The sequence below is a fragment of the Sus scrofa genome, chromosome 17, assembly GCF_054392235.1.
Source record: "Sus scrofa isolate SSC_HxYL_T2T_F1_AM1 chromosome 17, Sscrofa_HxYL_maternal_Yorkshire_Landrace_v2.0, whole genome shotgun sequence".
In the NCBI taxonomy this organism is placed as follows: Eukaryota; Metazoa; Chordata; class Mammalia; order Artiodactyla; family Suidae; genus Sus; species Sus scrofa.
The window spans coordinates 62594256-62616073 of NC_139399.1; the positions used below are offsets into that span (position 1 = coordinate 62594256).

At 46.6% G+C, this 21818-nt stretch overlaps 4 long non-coding RNA genes across 5 annotated transcripts in view; 2 read left to right on the plus strand and 2 right to left on the minus strand.

Moving 5' to 3' along the window:
- Positions 1–3402, plus strand: part of LOC110257493 (uncharacterized) — a 44927-nt gene extending 41525 nt beyond the window's left edge. For both annotated transcript variants that reach the window (XR_002340127.2, XR_014832625.1), the window contains exons 3-4: positions 1710–1909; positions 2896–3402. This is a non-coding gene — a long non-coding RNA (uncharacterized LOC110257493). The remainder of the gene's footprint in view (positions 1–1709; positions 1910–2895) is intronic.
- Positions 323–2931, minus strand: LOC146395387 (uncharacterized). The gene is made up of 4 exons (XR_014832629.1): positions 2804–2931; positions 2230–2309; positions 1546–1632; positions 323–446 (listed from the first exon to the last, which is right to left on the minus strand). It is a non-coding gene; the product is annotated as an uncharacterized LOC146395387 (long non-coding RNA).
- Positions 3403–4572: 1170 nt separating the features above from the next.
- On the plus strand, positions 4573–20931 carry LOC146395388 (uncharacterized). Its single transcript, XR_014832636.1, has 8 exons — positions 4573–4721; positions 5415–5499; positions 5794–6700; positions 7653–7795; positions 8777–8842; positions 11814–11959; positions 18407–18589; positions 19667–20931. It is a non-coding gene; the product is annotated as an uncharacterized LOC146395388 (long non-coding RNA).
- On the minus strand, positions 10725–16599 carry LOC146395389 (uncharacterized). The gene is made up of 3 exons (XR_014832635.1): positions 16385–16599; positions 11720–11926; positions 10725–10933 (listed from the first exon to the last, which is right to left on the minus strand). It is a non-coding gene; the product is annotated as an uncharacterized LOC146395389 (long non-coding RNA).
- Positions 20932–21818: the final 887 nt, after the last annotated feature.

Below are 21818 nucleotides of genomic sequence, written 5' to 3' on the forward strand. Positions count from 1 at the left end.
TACCAATATTTACTTGAAAATAATGTCCAAGTTAGACATAACTGAAATGATAAGGTTCTGTCTGCTTCTGTCCGTAGTAGCCAGGAAACAGCCGAACCGGTTAGGTGGGCAGTTTTCTCTTTTTGGTCAGGCATGTACTGAGCCCCTGGCAGCAGACTTCAGGGATTTTGGGAAGAGCAGTTTTTTCTCTCTAGGTTCTCCTGGGCAGAAAGCCTGCATCCCTTCTCCACACACACAGTTCTTACAAGAACCATCCCGAGGCTGGCTGAGCTCATTTGATTATCGCTGTTAAGTTTCCTGCCACTTGTCTTTGTAGGCTGGAGTGAGGCCTAAGGATTTAGACGGAAAATATCAGGCCCCTCTCCTCTTGGTGAAATCTCCCCTGTGCAGATTTTCCAGCTTGCCTTTGCATAACTTTTATTTGGTTGAGGTCTGCCATCGCTGGCCTATGAAAGAGAAATTTGAAATCAGTGAGGGGAAGGGCTAAGAAGCAGAAAAATACAGTCGAGCAGGGAATGTACTTGGCTGAGTACCCCTGTGGGAGAGAGATTTCATTGGCCTTTGGAACACTGAGGAGATTGCAAAACACGCAGATGGAACAGAGATAGAACAGATAGAACGCAGAGACAGGGAGGCAGAACGCGGAGATAAGGAGGTTCTCCTTTCCTCTGAAAGGGGGGCTCGGTCTTACTAAAGTACATTTCTTGGGGCAGCTCAGACGCCAGAGAAAAGGCTGTGTAATAGGGCTAGAGGCCATTTGAATAATGAATAATATAACATGCAGTGATCTCAAACCTCGCAGTTTGTTATTGGAAGTTTTTCTTCCAGTTTGGAGGGCAGGTTTCATTCCTGCTTCCTGCCAAGCTGCCGCTGTGAGTGTTTTCAAGAAAAAACCTGGGTCATCATTTGAGAGCTTCAAAAACCTCAGTGTTCAATTAGCCTTCTTTTGAATCACTTTTGATGGTTGGTTAAATATGGGTCCAAAGTGCTTTTGTGTAAATGGAGCCAATCTTGGGGTGAGGAAATTTGATTTTCGGAGTGTTAAACTGAAAAATACATACTGTTTTCACAGCACCATTACTAGAAAACTTGGAAACGGCATTCTTCTAGGCTGTTGTGTTCAATTCTATTTTATTGACATCTGAACATTTCAAAGTACAAAGCGTTATTATAGTAAAAGGACACTTGGATATTCTCCTTAAAGGAATGTTGACAAGATTACCAAGTATGCTTTCTCATCACTGTATATTTTAAATGGCTCAGCTATGACTCCCACGTTTGTTTGAGAATCATTGAAACTGCTTGAATGGAACTGGGATATCCTTTGTTCCCACTGATTTGGAAACAAACGACTCAGGAAAAAAAGTTTACTTTGCTGCTAAATGCCATATGCAGATGAACGTATTGCTGATTAAATTAAACCAAGGATCTGAAGACTTTTTCAAGTCATAGAAAGAATGCTCTCGTTGTTACGGTACATGTTCCAATTTGCCCTCCCGTTTTCGTTTATCCTACTGGGCTTGGGTCCGACATAGGGTTACTTACGTCACACACTCGAGTCTTCAGGAATAATAAAGCGTAATCAATACGGGAGAGGCAGCATCAAAGACGACAAAAGATGCTGTGTTGTTTCTGAGGTGGAAAAGAAGCACATGGACATAAGCAGGCAGTGCCCTCTGCTCATTTTCTCCTCTCTTCATCTTTTCCAGTTTCTCAAGGCTGAGGGTCTCATCTCGTGGCACTGCTGACATTGGGATTGTTGTGCCTTGTGGGGTGTTTATCAGCTTCCCTGGCCTGGACCACCACATGCCAGCAGCACCCTGTTTGCAGTCATGACAAGCAGCTTTCCCTCCTCCTACCCTGCTGCCACATCACATGTCCCCTAGAAGGGGGGATCGTCACTGGCCAGGTTTGGATTGCCTCTGGTTGAGAGCCACCGTTCTGGATCAACCCACCCCCAGAATCTTGTTTGAAGGAGGAAGAGTAACTTAGTGCTCAGTCAGTGACATGAAAGTCACTGGTTACAATTCATTATTTCAGTCAGAAGTCATAGAGTTAGAATTGAAAATCTAAGAGAAGGGGAAAGAGAATGAATCAAAGAACTCAGATAACTTACAGCCAGCCTTTTGTTTGCACAAGTGAGGCTGGTAGAGAAGTGTGTTCCCAAGTATGATGAGACGGTGAGCTAGGGCTTGTTAGCTGTTTTAGGTAGCGCCGAGATGCCCTTACCTGTCAGAGTGCCGCTCCTGCTGGTCAGCGTCTCAGAGCAGACTGCACACAACGCGTCCCAGGATCCTGTTCCTTAAGACCTGGAAGTAATATTTATTAATTTTCAGTGGATAAAAATGGGCATGTACGACAATAGTAAAATACACATATCTTATGAGGTACTGTTAGTATAATAAAAGGAGCTCCCTGGTGGCTCAGCAGGTTAAGGATCTGGCACTGTCACCATTATGGTTCAGGTTCGATCCCTGGCCCGGGAACTTTTGCATGCTGCAGGCATGGCCAAAAACAGATAAAATTTAATGACCACATATGACTAAAGAAGTTTAAAACATTTTTCAGTATATAAAGATGTCTCTGTTTTCTCTAGCATGTATCGTTCTCAGTGATTATTTTTATTAAATAGCGAAAAAAGAGCAGCAGTGCCCAGAACCACATAACCTGAGTCCTGTATATCCACAGCTAATAAAGCCATCAGTGTTCATTTTTACTTCTTTGAAAAAAAAGTTGTAAATTATGAAATGTTTTGAACACTGTGACATGGCAGAAAAAAATTGTACAGTAGTCATGACCTCACCGATAATGGTTTCCAGCTCTCCCATTTCAGGGCCTTTCCTGGTCCGTCCTTCAGCTCTTGGTGTGGCTCATCCCTTCCTTGCCTCCATCCAGGTCACTGCTGAAGTCTCTGCCTCCTCAGGCCTCCTGACCTTTCTCTGCAGTGATGCGACTGTGGCATGTGTTCTGTGCACACCCTCCATCTCCACCGGTCACTCGCCACCCAGCCCTTCTTTAATTTTTCAATGCAGCACTTGTTACATGTTTGTATATAATGTCTACTTACTAATTGTGTTTCCTCCAACTTGAATCTAGTCTGTGACTCCCTGTGAGCTTTGTTTTATCTACTGGTACTCAGAACAATGCCTGGTACACAGTAGGCACTCAGATATCTGTTGAATAAAAGGGTTATTGTCCGGGCAAACTTTGTGGGCACTAGCAGGCTGGTAGCAGTTTGGTGTGGGTTGAGGAATTCTTGCACTCTTTAAATGACCTTTGTCTTTTCAAGTGTAACATTATATTTAATTGGCTTGGCATGGCAAGTTAAATATTTCAGGCAGTTAATCATTTATTCACTTTAACAGGTTTTTTTTTAATAAAATCTAATGAAGAAGATAAAAATGGATTCTCAGCTTATTGATCAGAAAAGCCCTGCTGATATTTAAATAAGAAAACAAATAATAGAGAGTTCCCATCATGGCTCAGGGGTAACAAGCCTGACTAGTATTCATGAAGACCCAGGTTTGATCCCTGGCCTTGCACAGTGGGTTAAGGATTCGGCGTTGCCATGAGCTGTGGTGTAGGTCACAGATGTGGCTCAGATCTGGCGTGGCTGTGGCGTAGACCGGCAGCTACAGCTCCAATTCAACCCCTGGCCTGGGAAATTCCATAGACTGCGAGTGCGACCCTCAAAAGACAAAATAATAAATAAATAAACTTATTAAAAAACATAATAAAAATATGTGCCTATAGTTAGAAACTTCAAAATGTACGGAAAAGTTATAGAATCAAAAGCAGAAGATGTCCCTCTCTCTCCCTTTCTGGTTCCTGTCACAAAAAGAAACCCTCGTCACCAATTCCTCATGAATTGTTCCAGGAAATTTTTCTCGGCCTATAGGTATATACATTTACTAGCAAAAAATGCATTCTCTTAAATTGCTTCAAACACACACACATACCCCAGAATAGTTTCTTCCCCAGCACTTGCACAGTTCGTACGTACTTCTTTGCTCAGCTCTACGTTAGACACCTGTCTGCCACCTGACTCTGCCTGCCTGTCCACCACTCAGTCCCTGGGGCCTGGCACACAGCAAGCCTCATTACCTCCTTAGTGAGCGATTGGCTAAACTGGTACATACTCTCCAGTAGCAGGCCCTTCGCTTTTATTAACATACCGTGGCCAAAACAGTATTCTTATTCCATTAGTGAAGTTCCTCAAGATTGGTGTTCCATGAACATTTATAGATTTAAAAAATCATTAGCATTCTAGCTGTTTTCACATGAATCATGTGATCCTCAGGCAAATCTCCTAAAGTGGTTATTTTCATGTCTGTTTTTCAAATGAGAAAACAGATGTCAAAACTGAAATCTATATATGCAGATTTTAATATTAGGAAAAAGTTCTAGGCCTCCATGCCCTATTTATAGTCTAAATATCTTTTTTTTTCTTCCACCAATCCCAACAGTCAGAATGCTATGAACCTTTTAGTTGAGCTCTAAATACCAAATATTTCTGTATAGTCTTTCATATCACAAAGGTAACATTTTCAGGTCTCTCTGTCATTACCTCAGCAGATGAAGCAAAGATCTGAAGATTAACAAAACAAACAAAAAACCCAGAAAACTCCTCTGACACAAGAGAAACTTCTTGACAGTGTAAAAACTAATCCACTTGGCTTCTAAGAAGTAGGCCTGAGCAGCTCAGAATCAAAACACAGGAAGTAAGTTGTAAATGGCAGAATGAATAAAAACTACTTGGGGGGGGGGTGAAACAGAACCTGCTCTTTAACTGTCACATTTCCAAGTGGGGAGGGAGCTCAGGGGGTGAGAGTGTTCATCCAGTGGCTCCGTTTGCAAGAAAGAAAACAGCCAGGATACAACTCAGTAAACTTAAAAAGCCATTGAATCACACACTTAAAATGGGTGAATTTTATGGCACGTAAATTATGTCTCAATTAAGGTGTTAAAAAAGGTAAAGTCAACTTAGCAGTTAAAAGTTGTTTGATTTTGCCCTGGGTCAGCCAGTACGGGTTCCACTCTTGTGCGTGCATGTGTGCGTGGTTGAAAAATGTGGTGTGTGTGTCTGGAGCACCCCAGAATGTGGGAGACACAAAGGTTACTGTTTAATATTATGTAGAGAACACATGTGCAGAGCCAAGGAGGCAAAAAACATAGTAGCTAGTATGAAGAAAAAAAAAAAAAAAAACAATGTGTGTGTGTGTGTGTGTGTGTGTGTGTGTGTGTGTGTGTGGCTGGGTCACTTTGCTGTACAGTAGAAACTGAAGGAACATTGTAAACCAACTATACTTCAATGAAAAATTTAAGACCATGGGGCTGGGGTCTCCTGAGAAGTAAACATAGATGAAAAGATGAACCCTTAGTCCTAGAGCTGTCCCCATGTCCTCCTCCTCCAGGAACAAAACTGCAGAGCACAGGACATGCCTCCTGCCCTCCGTTCCCTCGCAAGAGCAGCCTTGCTCCATCTGCGGGGATTCAGAGGTTTGTGGAGGTCGCGTGCAAGGGGAATTATTTCCGAAAGAAATCATCACAGGAACAGAGAGAGGGGTGGAGGGGAAGAGAGAAATGGAAGAGAAATTAATTTCCAGGAGAGAATAAAATTGGCTCTCCTGTCATTAAGAAGAATTACACACTGGCGATGCTGCTTTAAGAAGAGCCATCTGTTGGGACGGGACCAGTAAAATGAAACTCAAGAGGCGAAGGGGATGGGCGGGGAGCGGGGCTTCGCAGTTAAACCTCATGTTGTGGTTTTCATGTCCCTTTGACTCACGGAAGCCAGAAGAAGGCAGCAGCCCACTAGCTGGGGTCAGGCGGGACCTCACTCACACTCCTCAGCAGTGCCTCCTGTGGGATGAAGGAGAAAAAGACACTCCAGCAAACCTCGAAATGACTCATGGCAGAACAAAACCCGAGTCTACAAAAACAAGGGAGGTATTTTTCTGAGAATTACATAAGCAAATACCCCACGCTTACCTCTGATTATTATCTCTTAATCATAGGTTTTCAAATGTCAATAAAAAGTATGTCAGGCTGGGACAATGGTGACCTTGGGGAAAGAAGAATGGAGGGGGCACAGAGGGACTTTTGGGGTGCTGATTACCGGGATCTGTCACTTTGGGAAAATTTATCAAGCTGGATGCTGATTTGTTCGCTATTCTGCATGTATAATTATTAACATTAGACAGTGCCAACGTGGAGTTCCCTGGTGGCTCAGCAGGGTTGGGGATCCGGCATTGTTACTGCTGTGGCTCTCGTTACAACAGTGGCATGGGTTTGATCCCTGGCCCTGGAACTTCCGCACGCCACACACACACACACACACACACACACAAATCCAATATGATCCCCAAGTTCTTCGTCCTTCCTTCATTTGAAACTTCCCAGAGAGGACCCAGATCCTCCCCTCACCATGCCCCCCCTGCTGTGCTCACCCCAAGACGTCGGCGTCATCCTGGATTCCTTTCTCCCATTCTGTTGTCTCTGCCTCCAAAGCAGATCCCACATCTCTCAACTCCCTCCGTCTCCACTGACCTTCCGAGTCAACACCGGATTTGCTGGACAGCGGTGGACCGGCTGCCAGTTGGGTTTCCTACTCCAGCGCTCGCCTCCCTCTCCTGCTAATCCATCCTCCAAAGCTGCCTATAAAAACGGAAATCAGGAGGCCACACGATCCCTCCTCGAGGTCTAAGGGCTTCCATCCCTTGTAAGACCCAGCTGTGGGCAAGCCTTCTGGAGTCACCTTTTTTCTGTTCCTCAAACTTATTAAGCTCATCCCTTCCTCAGGGACTTGGCTTTCCCATCCCCTGTCCTGGTCTCCACTCTCAGGTCCCTTCACCTCCAATGGTCACCCCTCCCCATCACCTTAACTTCACTATGCCTGGCACTACTGGGCACGGCGGGGTCTCTCTCAGTTGTGTTGCTGACTGGACTTCCTCACACCAGTTTCCCAGGGAGGCCGGGACTCTGTCTTGTCCATATCCCCACCTGCAGGATAAAAATAGCTTCAAATGTCACACGCCTGAAACCCCGCTCCCCCCCCCCCCCATCCTCCAACCTGCTTTCCTCAGTCTTCCTCGACTAGGCATCTCTTCATTCAGTCTCAGGCTGGAAATTCTGGAATCACCCTGACACCCTCCCCGCCTCCCACACCCAATCCGTCAGCACCTCTGGTGGCCTTACTTTCAAAGAGCCTGACGGCTTGTCACCATGTCATGAAAAAAGGACTCCCAGACCTTCCCAGCTCTCCCCGGTGTCCCCCAAGGCCCCCTTTCCTTTAATCCCCACAGCGGGATGATTTGGAAATCATTTTAAATCCCAGTCTCTTTCCAGATGTGTCTTCCCAGTGACTCGCCATCACAGAGCAAAGTCTAAAGGCCCGCGGAGACCCCCCACATCTGCTCCTCTCTTGACTCATCCACCCACCCTCTTGTCTTCCACTCTGGCACAGTGGCCCAGGACATGCCCCCACCCCCTGACCCTGTGAACTGCCCGCAGCTCTTTTTGGAATTATCCCCCAGGGGCCCCAGGCCGCCTTCCCCCGCCTGGGGTTCCTGCCCAAGGGGCTTTCTCCAGCCTCTCTCCCCAAAATTGCCCCCATCCTGACCCTGTTTCTCTCTACTTGTTTTTCTCTGAAGCACTGGGGACATGTGACCAAGGAGTCCTGCTTCTCTCTTCATTGATGCTGCTCTCCCCCTGTACTGCAAGTTCCACGAGGGTAGAGATTCTTCTGTCTCCATGTGTCGAGGCTCACCCGGCCCCCAGAGGCGCTTGGCCGATAGTAAGCACAGGGGTTATTAATTCGTAATCAACTGAATGAACTAATGATGCTATTCATCATTGAAAAATACATGCTAAAGAGTTAAGGCCTCATGGAGTGAGTGGAGAAATAATTAATAGAACTTTGCTAAAGTCATTAAACCAGCAAAGATATAACAGAGTTTCTGTTGTGGGTCTGAGACCAATCTAACCACATCTATAGTTGTATATACAGCAGACAGGGTCACTGGTCACCTGGAACATGCAGCCAACTTAAAGGAGCAACCGATCCAACAATCACAACAAACATCTCATTACAGACATGGTACTGCTGGGATAAAAAAACACTGAGAGCAGAGCTCCATTAGTGAGGACTGGGAAGGCTTCTCGGAGGTCATATTTGAGCTGAGAAAGTTTGGGTGTACGGGGAAGAGACTGGCTGGGGAGAACATTTGTGGCAGAAGAAACTTCCAAAGCAAAGCCCTCCCCCCCAAACATCAAATCCAACAGCTGTGGATTATTTCACATTTTACTGTTCCCAAGACCCTAGTGAGCCTTGGTATTGGGTCTCTGATGTATACCGTTAAGCTCACCTTTTACCTGCCCGTATTGGTGTTGGTTGTGATTCTTTTCCTAATGGAGGTGGCAGCTACCTTCAAACTTGAGACTAAATATCAGAAACCTCAGAGTTTATGCAGTGTGTGATTGGATCTTTACATCATCCTTGTTTGTTTTCTTCTTTTTCCAATCCTTCCACACTAGCTGGTCATTAAAATTTAGAACTCACCCTGGGTGAAGTGGATGATTTCCTGGAAAACAGCTGGTGGAGCTTCCCCCTGTGTGCCTCTGAAATAAACATCCCCTTTGGAGAAAGGCTTTCTTTGGTGCCTTCCTGCTCAGCATCTTTTTTGCAATTCACATTCCTGTTTTGCATGACTTCTCAGGAGAAATCTAGAAGAATCATCACTAAAATAACAACCAAAGGTTATTATGCATTTTGCAGCATCGCTGGCCTTAGGAGCGTGGTACTGATCTTGTCCTATAGTCAGAGAGGAGGAGCTGAAGCTTGGTGAGTGAAGTGATGGGTCGAAATCAATCAGTAACTAAACGGCCGAGGCGGGCTTTTTCTTCCAGGCCAGGTGACTCAAGAACTCGTGCTGTTAATCAAAAAGCTACAAGGCTTCCTTGACCCCAAATTTCAAAGTCTCCCCTTCAGTTTCTCCAGATGTGAGCTGGAGGTATGGGACCCAAGGTTCTAATTCTTACCATCCTTGTACAGACAGCTGGGTTGGTATTTTCCCCCACAAAGCCAGCTGGTTCCTGCTGACATGGGCTGAGAAGAGTTTAGTGGACTGATACCGAGTGACTCACAGATGGGGAATTGAGAGCGAAGAAAGAAAAGAGGGGAAGAGAGAACTAGGCTGCCCCATGCCTCTGGGGAGCAGGTAGACTTCTCAAAAACATCCTTCTAGAGTGAGGGAGCTGTGGCGTGTGCCTTCCACCCTGCATCATTCTGGTGACGCTCGACCATCCCCACGCCTGGTGGGTGATGCTTTATCTTGGCTGTGGATTCCCCCGAGGCAGGTGCCTCAACCTTCCCACTGGGGTGAGTCACAACGAGGCTCCATTAAGCCGTCTGCTCCCACTTTTCAGGGCTCATCCTTATCTAAAGGGTGCCCGGTGCAGTGCCAGGCACAGAGCAGATGCCAAGCAAGTAAATGTGGGACGAAGAACTGAGAAGAAACACCATCTCCAATCCTGAATCATGGCTCTCACTTAGAAAGCAGACATCACTAAAACCAGCGTCCCCCGTGAGGGGTTTTGGGGAAGGTCTCTTCCCTGGCAGAGAGTTCTTATTCATCTGAGAAACAAACGATTGAGCAGGTGGTCTTAGTCCATCTGGGCTGCTGTAACAAAAACCCTAGACTGGGTGACTGATAAGCAAAGGAAGTGTCTTTCTCACCATTCTGGAGGCTGAAAGGCAGAGATGAGGGTGCAGCACGGCCAGGCCAGGCCTCTTCGCAGCTGCTGACGTCTGTGTCCTAGCAGTCCTAGCACTGTGTCCACTCGTGCAGGCTCCACCTTATGACCTAAGCACCTCTCAAAGGCCCCATCTCCTAATACCGTCTCATCGGGGGTTAGGTTTCAACATGTGCATGTAAGCAGGGGAAGGACACACATCCAGTCTGTGGCGCAGATGGGAGCCAAAACGCCACCTTTATTGCTGGTCAGTCTCACTATCTGTGGGCCCCTGGGCTTCCCAACACTGACCCCAGAGTAAAGTGAATCTTCCAATTCCAATCCAGGAGCAGAGAACAGCCCCCTCCTCTGCCCCCCCAACAAGGAAGGGTACAAGGAGCAGGGCACAGCTCAGTTCTTCCCAAATTTACCTGCCGGATAAGCCTCCCCTCCTCTCCATGTGGGGGGTGGGCAGTGACTGAAGGGAAGCACCTGCTCGGGGAGACGCCCTCCTCCCCAGCACCACGTGGCCCGGGGAAGGTGCACGTGGGGCTCTGACCCCGAGCTGATAGCAATCTACTCTGCAGCCCCGTTCGTATCCTTGGTGGCTCTCTACTGGTTACGTTCTCACAGCTGTGACGAGAAATCTTTCCATCACTCAGGACTTGACACGAAAACACCTGGTTTTGAAAAGTGGAAAATTTTGTCAGAGGACTGTGAAGGTTCTCTCAAAATAGAAACGCTCAAAGCCCCAGAAAGGAAGGTACGATAATTAGCATCATCAACTCAGTGACAATCAAAGGCCAGTTTGCCTGACAGGCCAGGAGAACAGTGGCTAAGATTTGGTGTTGTGAGACTCCCGAGTTTGAACTCCTGCTTCTTATAAAGTATGTAAGCTGAGGCTTGTTATTGCTTCTAGACCTCGTTTCCATAGCTGAAAGGATGATAACAGCTTCTATTCCATATGATTTTTTTTTTTTTTTTTTTTTTTTGAGAGGATCTGTGGATCCCATGCAGGTCAAAGACACAGACCAGAGCCCAGCACAGAGTAGGCACTTAGTGAATCTTAGTTAATGCTCTTATGATGATTTGGGGCCATTGGTGATGATGGTTAGAGTCCTTGTGTTCCCATGCAACATGCTTCTTACTCATTTGCATTATCCTCTGGTTGGTTGTTTGCTGATATGCAGTAGAAACAACACTGGAAGAAGAATTTGGGGATCCAAGTTCAAATCCAAGTTCTGATACTTTCTAGCCACCTGCTAATTGACAAAAATCACTAGACCTCTTTAAGCCTGTTTCCTCATCAGTAAGGGGTGACATCATAGAAAAGCTTAATTTGAACTTGGAACATGAATTTCTTCCCTTGGAACATTCTTTCCTTTATCCCCTCATCTGTTACCAAGTGTTTAGCCAGGATCTCAGCTCATCTGCTGCTTCTACAGGGCAGGCCCCCTGCCCATCATGCGTATCCATTTGCTCCACAAGTTTTAATGAGCACCTACCCTGCGTGCCTGATACTGTTCTCTGGGCAGAGTGATCAATAAGCCAAATGCGGTCTCAGGCTTTCAGAATTAGAAGGAAAAGGAGTTCCCGTCATGGCTCAGTGGTTAACGAATCTGACTAGGAACCATGAGGTTGCAGGTTCGATCCCTGGCCTTGCCCAGTGGGTTAAGGATCTGGTGTTGCTGTGAGCTGTGGTGTAGGTCACAGATGCGGCTCAGATCTAGCATTGCTGTGGCTCTGGAGTAGGCTGGCAGCTACAGCTCCGATTTGACCCCTAGCCTGGGAACCTTCATATGCCACGGCAGCGGCCCAATAAATGACAAAAAAACAAAACAAACAAAAAAGAATTAGAGGGAAAAGTCAAGAGCCTTCTCTCCTTATTGTGTTCTCCAAGGTCACACCTCTCCCTGGTCAGACTTGCTCCAAGTTGTGGACACCATCAATAAGACCTAGGGTGAGAAACAAACACAGTCTCTCTCACCTTCTCCCTGGACCAGGGGCCTTGTAAAACTCCAGCTAATACACTGAATTTCCCCAGCAAAGTCCTCCCAGCCTCAGCCTCCTCTTCCCTGCAGAGTGAGATTGTTCAGATTCATGAACAAACTTCCTTGGAGCCGCTCCAGCCCATGGTGATGATGTAGGAGCACCAAGGTCCTGACTCAACCAAGACGCCTTGCCACAGGTGGACCTGCACAAAAACAAAACCAGACAAACGCCAGAGGTGGGTAGATCACCTCCTTTCTCACTATTCCTGCCAGGACGCCCTGGGCCAGCTTCAGTGGGCAGACAGGCTGGAGAGCTAGGCGTGGACAGCACGGGCCTGGGCACCCCCTACTCCTCGTAACCAGTATGACCTTGCGCAAGCAACTCTCTTAAGGCCTCAGTTGCCTCATCTGTAAAATGGGGATGGGGACATTTCCTTCCTAAGACCATGATGAATGTTAATAAGAGACAAAGTATGAGACGCATTTAGTGTCGAGCTTGAGGCATCACTGCTCAATAAGTATCAGCTGCTGCTCCCACCAGGACACATGTCATGCTCACACGGGAATAAGGCCAGCTCATACATGACTCATCCACTGTGTGGCCTGGAGTGACCCCTTCTCCCCACGTGGCTGAGTCCTGTTCTCTTTTGAGGTCATGGCTGTTAATACCATCTCAGTTATTCTCAACCTTGGCTACACACTGGCAGCCCCTGGGCGCTTTTACAGCGAGTGACGCCTGGGGCAACCTCCCGAGGTTCTGATCTAACCAGGGGTGCTCCCCAGGCCACACTAGTGTTTGGCCGCAGCTGAGAGTCACCGCTGCTAGAGGCGGCGGAGCATGACAGCCAAACGCCAGCCTAGAGCCAGACTGCTGCAACTGGTTTGATTCCTGGTTCTGCAACTCACTAGCTGTGCGACTTTGGGCAAGGTGTCAGCGCTCTCAGTGCCTCAGTCTCCTTACCTGTGAGACGGGTGTAGCGATGACAGGACCTGCCTCATGGTGTTGTAAAGATTAAGTGGGTGAATGTGTGATACGCTTAGTACCGTGCCCGACAGATTCCTAGTCAGACCTGTAGTTATAAGTCCTTTAAATTTTTTTTTATCGAGGTAAAATATACATAAAATTTACCATTTATCCAGTATTCAAGTGTACAATTCAGTGGCATTCAGTGTATTTTCAGTGCTCTACAGTAACCACCCCTCCGGGTTCCATTATCATCCCAAACGGGAACTCTGTACCAATTAAAGAACTTGCACCCCTGCCCCCCGCCTCCCAGCTGCTGGTAACCCCCTTATACCTTCTGTCTCCATGAACTTGCCTCCATGTTCCCACAGATAAGTGGAATCATACAATATTTGTCTTTCTGTGTCTGGCTTTTTTTCACTCAGCATCATGTTTTTTTAGGTTTCATCCACGTTGTAGCATGTATCAGAATTTTTCTTACAGGCGAATAATATCCCATTGCATGTATATACCTGTTGCCTCACTCCTCTGTTGATGGACATTTGGGTCGCTTCCACCGTTTGGCTCTTGCAAACAGCACTGCTGTGAACTTGCATGTACATGTATCTGAGTCTCTGCTTCCAATTCTTTGGGTATACACCTGGAGTCGAATTGCTGAATCGTACGGTAATTATCTGTTCAACGTTTTATGGTTTTTCACAGGGGCTACACCATTTTACGTTCCCAACAGCAAGGCACAGAGGTTCTAATTTCTCCACATCTTCCCCAACCCTCCCCCCCCCCTTTTTTAAATAATAACCATCCTAATGGGTGTGAAGTGGTGTCTCATCGTGGTTCGGTTATAATTCCTTTTGATCTTATCCAAAGTGGCTTATCCATCGCCTGTTACTCACTCACCCACAGAACACAGCTCTTTACTTTCATGCTGTTATCACAGCGTGTCCTTCTGTTTGTTGAATGTTTGCCTTGCCGAGTAGCCCAGGACTTGGCAAACTGTGGCTCGAGGCTGCAGGTCAAATCTGGCTGCTTTTTGTTTTTGTACAGCCCCCAAGCTAAAAATGATTTGCCCATTTTTAATGGGTTAAAAAATAAAAGACTACTATTTCATGAAATCACAAGTATTTCCTGAAATGTAAAAATTATGACATTCAAATTTCATTGCCTGCAAATTAAGTTTCATTGGGACACAGCTATGCCCTTGTGTTTCCGTATTGTCTGTAGCTGCTTTTACACGATAAAGTTAAGTTGCATAAAGGGACCATATGGCCTGTAAAGCAAAAAATATTTCCTGTCTGGCCCTGTTTCTACGTAAAGAAAAGATTTGCTGAATCCCGCACTGGACCCTGAACTTGGGAACAGCCATCCCGATGCCTGAACAGGACTGCATGGAATTGGTTTATCCTCTCCCACGCTAACTCCAGACACAAAAATAAATTTGAGATGGATCAGAGAATTAAATGTAAAAGCTAGAACTAGGAATCTTCTAGAAGAAGACAGAGGGAAATATCTTTGTAAAAGAAAAATATCTTTTATCAACTTGGGTCAAAGATTTCTTCAGACAAGGAGTTCCCATTGTGGCTCAACAGGTTAAGAACCCAACTAGTATCCATGAGGATGCTAGTTCAATCCCTGGCGTCACTCAGTGGGTTAAGGATCCGGTGTGGCTGTGGTGTAGGCAGGCCAGTTCGACCCCTAGCCTGGGAACTCCCATCTGCCGCAGGTGCGGCTACAAAAAAGGAAAAGAAGAAAAGATTTCTTCAGACACAATTTAACATAAGATAAATCGAACCACATTAAAAGTTTGTTTCTTCTTATTCAAAGATACTCTTAAAACAGACAAGCCACGGATTGGAGAAAGTTTTTACGTTTTATACCTATGTGTCATTAAGAACTTGGATCTTGAAACTTTTACAACTAATGAAGGACAAACATACCAATTTTTAAAATGGGCAAGAAACTCAGATACTTAAAAGATACAGGCATGGCCAATAAGCACATGAAAAAGTACTTAACATCATTAGTCGTCAGGGAAATGCAATGTAAACCCACAACGAGATACAATCAATTTCACACTTTAGAAAAGCCAAAAAAAAAACAAAAAACAAAACAACACACACACACAACAGTCAATGTTGGTGAAGAGAGGAGAACTCAGCTTTTACTAGGGTCTGTCATTTAATAGCTGAAAGCACAACCGCTCTGGAGAACTGGCAGTTTCTCATTTCTACTCCTAGGTTGTTACCCAAGAGAAATGAAAACAAATGTCCATACAAAAGCCTTCTCCGTGAATGTTTACAGCATTTGCCTCACAACAGCCACAAGCTGGAAAGGACCCAAAAGGCCTTAACAACAAAAGAGATTTTTTTTTTTTGTCTTTTGGTTGTTATTGTTGTTGTTGCTATTTCTTGGGCCGCTCCCGCGGCATATGGAGGTTCCCAGGCTAGGGGTTGAATCGGAGCTGTAGCCGCTGGCCTACACCAGAGCCACAGCAACGCGGGATCCGAGCCGTGTCTGCAACCTACACCACAGCTCACGGCAACGCCGGATCGTTAACCCACTGAGCAAGGGCAGGGACCGAACCCACAACCTCATGGTTCCTAGTCGGATTCGTTAACCACTGCGCCACGACGGGAACTCTTTTTTTTTTTTTTTTGTCTATTGTCTATTGTCTTTTGTCTTTTTGTTGTTGTTGTACAAAAGAGATTTTTAAAACCAAGGTCCATTCATCCGATGTACCTCCTCAGTCGTAGAATGCAAAGACGTGTATGGATACATGAAACGGCATGGATGACTCTCAAAATGATGCAAAGTGGGGAAAAAAAAGGAGGAAACGCTATGTGATGCATTTCTATGAAGTTCTAGAAAAGACTAACCTCCACTGACAAAAGCAGATCAGTGGTTGCCCCTGGGGGGGGAGGGGGTGGTGGCTGGCAGTGGTGGTTGGTTTCGTCCAGAAAAGGGCGGTTCTGAGGTAATGAACCGCCAGTCTATCGTTTGTTTGGGGTGGACATTTATTACAAAGGTGTGTGTAGTTGTCAAAACTCAGAACAGTTAAGATCTGTGTTTGTACCTAAATGTTACTGCCATTTAAACAATGAGTGAACAGCTGAACTTGAAAGTGGACCTCTCAGGGTCTGCCTCTCCCGCCTCTGATGAACCCGCCCAGATTTACAGAGGAAAAGGAGAAAGCGGGGCCCCGACGTCTGTCAGCTGCCAAAGACCAGGTTCCTGCTTTAACCTGAGCTCTGGCGTGAAGGGAATAACTGAGATCCCTCCTCCTCGGAGACTAGAAAGCTGTTTCCTGGTCTTGCAAGACAGCTTCCTCTGCTCAGCTGGAAACTCCTTGCACCTGCTCCCTCGTGGAGACTGCTGGTGGCTAAGCCCCACCACAGAGCGCCCCTCCTCCCACGGGCCAGCCAGAAGCTCCCTTCCGCATCAGGCTGCATAGACCCCCGAGTGAGCACATAGGTCCCAGCTCACAGGGCAGCTGGAGATGCAGAGGTAGGGCTGGATGGGGGTTTATGTTTAGAGGGCGAGTGAAACCAAACTGCCTGCGGGAGGCGAACTGGCCAGACCCCTGACTTCCTCACACATCTGAGGCCTGAGTCGCAGTCTTTCCTTGCCGAGGGAGTGTCCTAGGGCTGCAGTAGCGAATCACCTCAAACACAGTGGCTCAAAAATAACATAAAGTTATTACCTTGCATTTCGGGATGTCAGACATCCAAGGCAGGCCTCTCGGGGCTACAGTCAAGGTGCTGGTGGGGATGCGTTCTTTCGGGAGAAGATTCTTGGGGAGCATCCGATCCCGCACCTCTTCCAGCTTAGAGGCAGCCTGTGTTCCTTGGCTCATGGCGCCTCTGCGCATCTTCACAAATCAGCAACATAAGCCCGCCATGACTTGCTTCTAGAATCACGCCCCGTCCCTCCTCCCCCTTTTAAAGCCTCCCTGATTACATAGGCTCCACCTGGATAATCCAGGCCCCTCTCCCTACTTTGAGCAAGCTTAGTTCCACCTGCAGGCTTTACCCCCGTTGCCATTCAAGGTAACAATTCACAGGTGCAAGGCATTAGGACATGGCCCTTTCTGGGGAGCCAGTGTTGTCTGCCAACGACACCCCCTGATGTTCAAATTGGACTTCCACTCCCAACCTCCTCAGTCTTGTAAAATGGACCTGGTTGACCAGTTCTGAGACTTACAGGTTGTGTGGATAATGACAGTTACATCAGCAACAACCACCGCGACCATGCCTTGAGGACATGATGCAAAAGCAGGCACTGGGGACACAAGGTCTCCTTCGATCCTCTGGGACCCCCGTGGAGTACAGATCATCATCTCGTTGGAGATGAGGAAGCGGAGGCCCAGCAGTAGAAACGGCCAGCCCGGGATGCTCGGCTTTAAGAGGCAGGTCCGAGATTGGTACCTAGTTTCTCTGACTTTGGAGCCTTTGGCCTCAACAGCAAGTGCCTTTTTAAAAAAATGTATTGTATTAAAGCATAGTGGATTTACAATATTGCATTAATTTCTGCTGTATAGCAAAGTGACTCAGTTTATGTATAAACATACATCCTTTTTCATAGTCTTTTCCACGATGGTTTATCACAGGACAGTGACTGTAGTTCCCTGTGCTCTACAGTAGGACCTTGATGTGCAGCCGTCGTATATATAAGAGTTGGCATCTGCTGATCCCAGACTCCCAATCCCTCCCTCCCCCACCCCCTTCGCCTTGGTAACCACGAATCTGCCTTCTGTGTCTTAGTGGTAAATGTCTTAAGAGCCAGCCTCTATGATGTTTCCAAGGCACCCATTCTCTGAGCAAAGATCTTAGATGAGGATTAAAGATAATGTCTGTCCAGTGCTTAGCACAAAGTAGAACCTATGACCTGGAACTTTTATGGGTAGCTCAAAAATAATCCTGTTGTCTCTTTATACCACTTCCATGCCTTCCTTCCATCCATCCATCCATCCTAGGCATCTTTTAAAGTGGATTCAATGCTGCATAGTAGTTAGAATCTAGGCTCCAAATTCAGACTACCACCCCAGTTCAACACCTAGTTTTATTTGTTTATTTATTTTCAATTTATTTACTTATTTTTGTCTTTTTTAGGCCCGCACCTGCGGCACATCGAGGTTCCCAGGCTAGGGGTCGAATTGGAGCTGTAGCTGCCAGTCTACACCACAGCCACAGCAACGTGGGATCTCAGCCACATCTGTGACCTACACCATAGCTCACAGCAATGCCAGATCCTTAACCCACTGATCAAGGCCAGGGATTGAACCTGTGTCCTCATGGTTCCTAGTCGGATTCGTTCATCACTAAGCCATGATAGGAACGCCCTCAACTTCTAATTTTAGCTGTTTCCTTTTGGGCTCACATCATCTCTGGAGGCCTGAAATATTTCCTCATTTATAAAAATTAGGCAATTTTATCTACCCTATCAAGTTATTGTGGGGATTAAAAGCCATCATGCATTCGCAAAATACAAGGTGAGTGATCATGATTAAGTCACTCTTGTGTGTCTCCTACTAAGGCAGGTTGTGTAAATAAGGAACGTACCACCTTTGTTCACAAGGATCTCTCTTGCTTTCTCTTGCGTGCGTGCACGCGAGCGCACACACACACACACACACACTGCAATTAATGACATAAAATGGGAAATTAGGCAGGACTAAAATTGGGAGACCAAGATAGTTGCTAACATGGTTCTAATTTGTGGTTAGGAAATCCATCAAGGACGAGGTCAGTGTGTACTCAGAGAAAGGAAGGATTCACTAAGAAAGAACTCAGCATGAACCACACGGGCCGTCACTGCCTGCAGCCCTTGAAGCGGCTCCGGGACCATCTCGATGGGCTATTTTTGTCACCAGATGTGGTTTTCCGCAGCACCCCACATGGCCCTTCACGTATGAACATCATGATTTTTCACCCTGTCTCTGCCTTGCCTAGTAGTCTACTTAATTCTTTAGCTCCGTCTCCTACTTATTACAACCTTGTTAATAGTCTTAGTCATAAAATTATATCAACAAGTAGTACTTAGGACTACTTAACTACATTTCTATCACAAGGAAACTTTATGTCCCTCCAGTAAGGGGGAGACTGATTCGCTCACCACAGATAGAAAGAAACTGAAAAGAAAACTATAGCTATTGAAAGTGATAAACCATTTTACCCTCCATCTCTCAATGCCATTCCGTATCCCGCCGACGGTCGGCATAGCATCCCTGGGGATGCACCTTCCCCACGGAGAGCACCGAGGATGCCACACCTTTCCATGCTTGTTGCCTAAACTTTCTGGCTCTCGGTTTCTTGAGCTGTCAGTGAACATAGCCACCCTTATCGAGAGATGACTGAGCTGAGCAGTGGCCACCCCATAGCCCATTCATTTCTCGCAACGTTTCCAGGATGATGTGTTGTCACTGAGGTTGTGTCAAACCGAGGCACAGAGAGGGGAAGTGGTTTAGCCCCATCACACAGCGGGAGATTGGACAGGCGGGAATGTGCAGCCAAGTCCATCTGCACACATGCTCTGGCCTCCTGTGTCCCTCTGTGCCGCTTCATGGGGGCAGAGGGCAATCAGATCCGCTAGCGCTTAGGAAGAGGTACTGGGGAAAAGAGGGGAGGATATTTTGGGTGCCTAACAGGGGCAAGACCCTCTTCTAAACACTCTTTCTGTATTAACTCATCCCGTCCTCGGAGTGGACCTGCGATGGAGGTCACCTTGCGGTTCCCATCTTACAAATGAGGATGTTGAGGCACAAAAGAACCTTTAACAAACTTGCAACTCGTCCACGGTGGATTGGAACCTAAGGGGTCTTGCTCCAGAGCCTAGGCCCCCCCCCCATTTTATCCAGGCATCAGTGGCACAGCTGTTAATGTCATTGCCTCTGCCAGTTTCCTCTTTGCTGCTGAACATTGATCAGGTAGCCCCGGGTCTTATCTCGCACCTGCCAAGCCCCGCCTTGCTTAATTTCCTGTTTCAGGTAGAATTCCAATGACCTTGGCCTTCCAAGAAATTGACCTCATGCCAAGAAAGTGATGATCCACTCACTCAGCATCAGGAAGGCTGGCTGCAGGGCGCAGCACTCTGTGGGATGGCTCGGACGGAAGACACCGCCAGCATAGAGAAGGAAGATGCGCACTCAGCCCCGGCGTTTGCCTGCGGTGGGACTTAGGGTTCGAAGCCCACCAAGCGTGTTTCCTCATCTGTAAGAGGAGATTACTACACCTGCCCACAACTCTTTTTCCCCATAATTTACCTTTTGGAGAGAATTTTGGGGGTGAGTGTTTACTCAGCAACACCCTCTTCATTCATTCATTCTATTCTTTTGCGTAGAAGAGCATCAAAATGCCTTTCAGATGTTTTTGCATGTTTGTTTTCCTGGTCGGAAACGTCATACACGACCCCAGTCCTCTGTCCCAAAACCTAGGGGCCAGGTACATTGTCTAAACCAGATTTCTTTCAGATTTTAGATGTTTTGTTTACACTGAATATCCAATACCACATTAATACTTCTTCCAAGAAATGTATAAATAGTCACACCACCTGAGGTCATGAAAGCCCTCGGGTAAATTCAGAGGAGCCCAGATCGGCTGTCAGTTGAGCTTTGTGGCTTTGGGAATGATGGGTGAAGGATGATGAACAGGACCTGCTATGGTGGAAAATTTGGAAAAACACAAGCAGGTATTGAAAACAAAATAATCATATTAACAAGAGATAACAAGTGACATTTCCATGGATCTCTTCTAATTCATTGAATTATTCAAAACAATATGATTGGACATTTTTTATATGTCTAGGCCAGTGGTTCTCTACCAGGGGTGACTTTGTCCCCCAAAGGTTGTTTGGTAATATTTGGAGACATTTTGGTTGTCAAAGGGGGGTGAGTGGAGGGATGCTGCTGACCTCCAGTGAGTAGAGGCCGGGGATGCAGCTAAACATCCTACAGTGCACAGGATGGCCCTCAAAGAATTATCCAGCCAGGAGTTCCCATTGTGGCTCAGCAGTAAAAAACCTGACACGTATCCATGAAGACACAGGTTCAATCCCTGGCCTTGCTCAGTGGGTTAAGGATCTGGTGTTGCCATGAGCTGTGGTGTAGATTGCAGATGCAGCTCAGATCTGGAATTGCCGTGGCTGTGGGGTAGGCCGGCAGCTGTAGCTCCGACTTGACCCCTAGCCTGGGAATCTCCGTACGTCTCGGGTGCAGCCCTAAAAATACCAAAAAACAACAAACAAACAAAAAAACCCTGGAGTCTTATGGTATTAGATGAAAAGCATAGCTGGTTCAAGCTACTGAGGACGCATCTAGAAAATTCTGGTGACCAGAAAAAGCCTTCAGAAAGAGGGGAATGGTAAGAGGGGGTCCAAGTTGGACTTGCCATTTCAACCTGACTGGGTTGGGCCTGTTTCCTCTTCATCAGTCTCCCGGCACTCATTGAACCTTAATCATCCCCGAATGGAAGCGGATTGGAAACCGTTCAAAGCTGGGCAACAAACCATAATTAAGAAGCGGCTGACTTATGGGAAAAGAGGATAAAGGCTCAAAGTCTGAGCGCTGTGTGGCAGAAAACCCTGGAAGCAGGTTATCAGCATTTCCAAGCATTGAAATTTAGCAAATAAAAAGCTAGAAGAGGAACTTCTTGCGGGGGGGCGGGGGGGGGGAAGAGTTCAAAAGGTAATGGGATGTATTTGAACAATGAGAATTCCAGAGCAAAATCTCAAGAGGAAACTTCCTTGTCGTTCTCTCTGTGCCTGCTCTGTTGAAGACAGGAATCGAGTTCCTTTCAGAGAGTTAGTAGATGAAACGGTAGGCGAGATGCCGAGATGCCGGCCCATCAGAGGCTGTGATTTGGTTCTCCACTGAGTGTTGTATGAGAACTTAATAGAATGATTGAGTCTGCCTTGGGCGGGGGCGGAGGGGGGTGCTGAGGCTACACAGCCTCTGCTATAAGCCACAGAGAAGAGAATTCACATTTTACTTGAGGCTAAACAACAATATCAACATCATTTAGAGTAGGCGTTGGCAAATTCTCCATAGAGACAGATGGCAAATATTTCTGGCCGTGCATATCTGTATCACCTCCTGAACTCTGCCTTGGTAGGCTAAAAGCAGTCACAGACAAGATGTCACT